This window comes from Mandrillus leucophaeus, unplaced genomic scaffold (assembly GCF_000951045.1).
Source record: "Mandrillus leucophaeus isolate KB7577 unplaced genomic scaffold, Mleu.le_1.0 Scaffold1275, whole genome shotgun sequence".
Taxonomy (NCBI): Eukaryota; Metazoa; Chordata; class Mammalia; order Primates; family Cercopithecidae; genus Mandrillus; species Mandrillus leucophaeus.
In genome coordinates, this window is record NW_012101154.1 from 378,829 (window position 1) to 384,618 (window position 5,790).

General features: G+C 48.2%; 1 protein-coding gene and 1 long non-coding RNA gene across 2 annotated transcripts in view; one reads left to right on the forward strand and one right to left on the reverse strand.

Annotated features, from left to right (window-relative positions):
• LOC105533661 overlaps positions 1–3,394 on the reverse strand; it is an 8,167-nt gene extending 4,773 nt beyond the window's left edge. Inside the window, exon 1 of the long non-coding RNA XR_001005150.1 lies at positions 2,959–3,394. This is a non-coding gene — a long non-coding RNA (uncharacterized LOC105533661). The remainder of the gene's footprint in view (positions 1–2,958) is intronic.
• LOC105533664 (paired box protein Pax-8-like) overlaps positions 1–5,790 on the forward strand; it is a gene marked incomplete at its 3' end in the record, with an annotated part of 46,913 nt that overhangs the window by 16,979 nt on the left and 24,144 nt on the right. The gene's annotated exons all lie outside the window — the stretch shown is intronic.

A 5,790-nucleotide genomic window follows, 5' to 3' on the forward strand; every position in this document is an offset into this window, starting at 1 on the left:
GACATCCATCTTCCAGAGCCTTTCCTGTTACTCCAACAGACAAGGGGACTCCCCTTCCCAAGCCAGAATCCCCCAAAGAGAGCCTCAAGTCCAGGTTCAACACTTAGAAAAGGCCAGGCATGGTGGCTCACACCTGTAATCCCAGTACTTTGGGAGGCTGAGGCCAGAAGATTTCTTGAGCCCAGGAGTTCAAGACCAGCCTGAGCATCACGGCAAAATCACATCTCTACAAAAAATAAAAAACACTTAGGAAAACAAAAATGACAAGCAAACAAGCTGATACAAGAACCTAAAATTGGCCAGGTGCAGTGGCTCATGCCTATAATTCTAACACTTTGGGAGGCTGAGGCAGGTAGATCACCTGAGGTCGGGAGTTCAAGACTAGCCTGGCCGACATGACAAAACCCTGTCTCTACTAAAAATATAAAAATTAGCTGGGTGTGGTGGTGGGCACCTATAATCCCAGCTTCTTGGGAGGCTGAGGCAGAAGAATTGCTTGAACCTGGGCGGGGCGGAAGTTGCAGTGAGCTGAGATCGCACCACTTCACTCCAGCCTGGGTGAAAGAGTGAAACTGTCTCAAAAAAAAACAAAAACAAAAAAACCTGAAATCTTTCAGGGCATGCCTTGCTTCAGGACATGTTCGGTGCAAACCTCACCACCTTCTTCCTCCACTCTGCCAACATGGCCCCAGCCAAGAAGGCACTAAGCTCCCAAAGGGCTTACACAGGGATTTAGGTCAGAACACTGAGGTTCTTTCTTGGCTCTGCCATGAGGTGAGTCTGTGACATTAGACAAGTCACCTCTCCTTCCCAGTCAAGCATCCTCTCAGAAGTGTGCCTTGCAACTCTGCCACTCCATAGACACTGTGCACATCTACCTTCATAGTCCGTGAGCCGCAGCAGTCCACTTTGTCACCATCCAAGTCATGTGGCAGCCCATAGGCCCCACTGTGTGCTACCTTCCCTCATCTTACGGCACCCCCAGTGTCACCACGGGTGTTTTGTCACATAGGAAGGTTACTCAATGTTTCCCTCTAGAGCTCTCTCTGTACCAGCTTCTGGGGGTTTCTGGCCTCTGTTCCCTGGCTGAGGGCAGTCCCAGAGTTGTAGACGTTAGGACTGGAAGGATCATCTGCTTCTGTCAAGCCAGATGAAGAAACTGAGGTACAGACTGGCATCGTCACAGAGTGGGCAGAACCTAGGCCTCCTAATTCTCAGCACCCCGTTTCCTCTCCAGACACTACAGCCTGCAGGCTGCGTCTGTTGGCCTCTGTCCCTTCCCCTTTCCTTCTGCAGCGGTGAGGACAGCCTTTAGAGTGGATAATCTCCTTCGCCATGGTGCCTGCTGTCGACAGGTGTGGAAACAACAGATGCACGGTTTTGTCACAGATTTTGCTCCTGTGTGTCACTCAAAAAGGTGGTTCCTCTTCATTTGTTCTTACCTGTTATGATCCCCAGGATGGCCAGGCCCTCCTTCTGGCCCCCACCTTGAAGACTCTGCAACTCACACACACAGTCTCTCTCTCTCTCTCTCTCTCTCTCTCACACACACACACACACACACGGATAATGATTTTCTAGAGCTGTGACCATAGGACCTTCTCTCTCTCTCTCTCACACACACACACACACACACACGTACACACACACACACAAAACAGTCACACACACATACACACACACTCTCTCTCTCTCAATGTACCCTAATTCAGGCTAAAGCCCACCCTTTACAAATGCCTCCTCCATGAGCTAGTCAAGCCCATCAGGTTGTATCTTAGTTAAGATCTCAGAAGCAAAGAATCCCAGCGTTCAAAAGAAACTTAGAGGTCATTTAGTTCAACTGTCCGGGTGAGGGAGGCGTCTTTATGTGACTTCATTATATTCAAGATTCCCTGGTTCCTCTAGCCTCTCAGTCTCTGCAGTCACCCCAATTACATCTGTTGTTTCCTTCCTGTTCCCCCTTCTCTCCCTCTTCACTACCCACCCCTACTTTCATGGTTTCCTGCCCTCAGCAGGGGTTCTTCTCACCCCCCTCTATTTCCCTCCTTACCCATCTGTGGGTGATTTTTAAATCACTGCCCACTAAACTCACATTTATAGCATTATAACTTTGAGCTGTAGAACCTAACAGTACTTTATGTCCTTTACTATCCATCCCCATCCCCAACATACACACATACTCACACATGCACACACCCACTCATTCATAGACACATTCACACAGACACCCACATACACACCTCCACAGATATTCCACGGAGCTATTTGTGGACAGAATGGAAGGAGATAGTGCATGTAAATGGGTTGAAAAGCTTTAAGGTTCTATAACATGTCAGGGACTATTAACTTGTAAGTTTCTCAAGGGCAAGAACTGTCTTCTACTCAGAAACCATCTCTCCACATACACGCAGCCTGGAATATTATTATACACAGAGTGGGTGCTCACTGAATTGAAATCTAATGTACTGAAAATTGCTTTAATATCAACCCGTTAAAAAAAAAAAGCATTAATAGCCACAGGCCTCTGACCTCAGGGGGAGTTGAGGGTTTAGCGCAGTAACTTGTACAGTTGCTAAGCATCTAAACGCATGTTCGGCAGGTGCTGCCATACCTGCCTTGTCTGTTTCCCTCCCCAAATGCAGAGACCCTGGACCTTCCTTCTGAAGCCCAGAGGGCCCTTCCACAGCCCTGGTGTGTGATGCCAGGAGTCTGCAAGTGTCTAGGAAGCTCAGTGGGAAGGATCTGGGAAGAATGACCTCTAGTAAACCTGCAGGGAGCACTGGGAAGCTCCATTTGCCACCCCTCACTAGAAGTTCATGTTTAATCAATTAATTATTGCTTTTAATAAGTGTTTGTTGACATCCACAGAGTAGATATAAACTCTAGGCTATCAACAGAGGAGATTTTTAAAAACACAGATTCAGGGATGCTATGCCAAAAGATTCTGACTGAACTGACCTGAGGCGGGAAGTTTCTAGACTCTCCAGGTGATTCCAGTGTGCAGTTGGGAGGAGGAAAGCACTACTCTACCCACTGCAAAGCACGCCTGCATGGTCAGATAAAAGCTGCACCTCCCCTCAAGGAGCCAGGCATCTGGAGGAAACACTTGACAACGAGATTCAAAGAGAGGACAGGGGCTGGGAAGGTCGGTGGGAGGATGGAGAAGGTTCTGGAAGGTTGTTCCTGGTTGGCTTCTCTCCCTGGGCTTCTGAAGGCCAGAGTGCAGGGTGTGGAGTAGCCATACCCAAGGCCACATCCACAGAGGGGAAGCATCACTCCTGCAGGAAGGAAAGGAAGGGAGTCCCCTGCTTGGGAAATAGTGCCCGGTCTTAAAGGGAGAAAGTGGCCCATCTGCTGTTACTTTATATCCCTTATATTGCTAATATAATTTATAGGATCTTAGACAGCTTGAAGAGACCTCCAGAAATCTCTGAGACAGCACCAAAGGCAACCCTACCCAGGGAACCCTTGGACTTGGTGACCTTTGGGCTCACAGCAGGCAAGTGTGTCCCACTTGCCTCAAGCTCTCTGGCCCCTGTGCTCCCAAGGCCTCTAGCCTGGCTCCAGGAAAAGACAGGGCCTCATGTCAAGCAGTACTTTTCTTAAGGAGCTTAGAGGTCTATTGACATTTGAAGCAGCTCCATCCCTAGAAATCCACACACTGAAGCCCTTCCTGGGAGGGAGGTGACAGGGTTAATCTAAGGGCTGGGGGAGGCGGAGAAAGGCCTTGAAACCACACAGTGAAGCCAACCAGATTAATAGAGGAAGAGAGAGGGGGGTAGACCATTAGGAAGACAAAGAGAAAATCATGCTGGAGCAATAGAAAGGGAAATCTAATATCAACTAGGGAAAAATAAATGGAGATTAGGGCAAACAAATTAGCTTTAATGGGTTCAATGCTAATACAAGAATAACAGCGGAGCTGCGAATGCCTTTGAGGGGAAGATGGGATAAAGAACCTGAGCAGTCATGCAAGCAATAAAGATTATGCAGGGAAGGGGGATGGCCAAAAGAGCCAGCGGGGAGGGAGAGAGAAGGGAAGACTACAGGCAGATGGGTAGGGGATCAGTGGCATTGGAGGAGTCTGCCATCTTTGACAGGATAGGACTGGGACAGAGAGCTGGTAAGAACTGGGGAGACAGCAAGCAGGAGGGAAATAAAAGAAAGCAAGGAAACTGGGAGACACTGAGGGCAGGGATGCAAACCCAGAGCGGGAAAGACTGAGAAGAAAGGAGGCAGCAATGGATGTAAACAAAGAGAATGGAGGACAACCAGCCACTGCGCAAGAGTGGAGGGAAATAAAGAAATTAGGTGCCCTCTCTGACTGGAGAAAATTTAAAGAGGAAAAATTAGGCCCCAAGATAATGAAAAGCTAGAGAGGATTTGGAAGTGAGTTTTGGAAAGCACCCATACTTGGTAGGTGACGGAAGGGCATATTCGTTCTTAGGGAGAGGTCTAGCTATTCTTGGAATACAGTGCTGCTGCCAGGGGTGGCACTGGAGGTGGGTGGGCAAAAGTAAGCAGTGCAGAGCATTCACTATGGCATCTGAGCGCTCTCAGCTTGAATCTTAGTCATGCCACTTTGTAAGGGTGGAACCTTGAACCTGTTACATGCCGTCTCTGCTCCTCATCTTCTCATTTGTAAAATGGGGATAATGTACTTCATTCTTCAAAGGGTTGTTGTAAGAATTAATCGAAAAGATGCATGTAAAATACTCAGTTTGGCCCCCAAATAAGCACCTCCCATTATACTGACTATAATTATTATTCTTAGGCATTGACTAATGCGGAAGAGGGGCTGGGAACTAAAGATAGCCCTTCCTCCCTCCTTACCCCCTTTCCTCTTCTTTTAGGTCCAACATTGGTGAAATACGAGCCTAGTTTGATTCTCTCCCAGATACAGTCTAATCCAAAGGAAGCCTCTTTATCCATCCTCTGTCTCCCTCCCCTGTCCCTCCCCAGCTCCCTCTCCTCACTGGGGATGAAAGAATAGTGTGCTAAGCCCTCCACCACAGCCACCCACTGGGCTGATCTAAGGCAGAAGCATCTAGGGAAGCCAAATTTTATGTTCTATTGGAAGACCCTCTTATATCCGCCTGAGCTTCAGAGTGTAGTAGACAAGGAGCTGGAGTTGGTCCTCATGGCCTCACATCTTAGGGTCCTCCTGGGCTGCGTTAAAGAGCATAGGCACCCCACCAGGGAAACAGAGCCCCAAAGACCAGCACACAGCAACAATAACAAGCCAGGAGTCAATCAGTAACAGCCTAGTCATGGGCGCCAGAAGGGGAAAGAAGGAGCTGGGATTATTTCCTGACCCTCCGGGCATCCCAGAACCCTGCCCTTTTATTATTACTAAGGATTTTGGAAGAGTTAGAAGAGAAATCAATCCAGGCAAGAAGAGGGGCAGGTAGTGGTTGGGGAACTTTGCCATTTGCTAATAAATAAGTTAATTAACTTGAAATCATTACAAAAAGAATCTTCCCATAAAACCATAACCTCCAAGAGGGCAGAGACCCATCTGTCTTCATCCCCCTATGTCCCCAGAACCTGGAGCAGTGTCCGGTATGGAAATGGTGGGTCTCGGTGGTGAGGGTAATGGCTAACATTTGTGGAGGGTCTACTGAAGCCCAGGTCCTGTGTCAGGTGCTACACGTGCACCATGTTATTTAGATCACTGGGCACACCTAGAAGGAAAGACAGAAAGAAGTGACAGAAATTCATGCCAAAGTCTTAAGTTAGTCAGAGGTGAAGCAGGGGTTTCTGACTCTCTCCTCCATGTAGCTTCAAGGA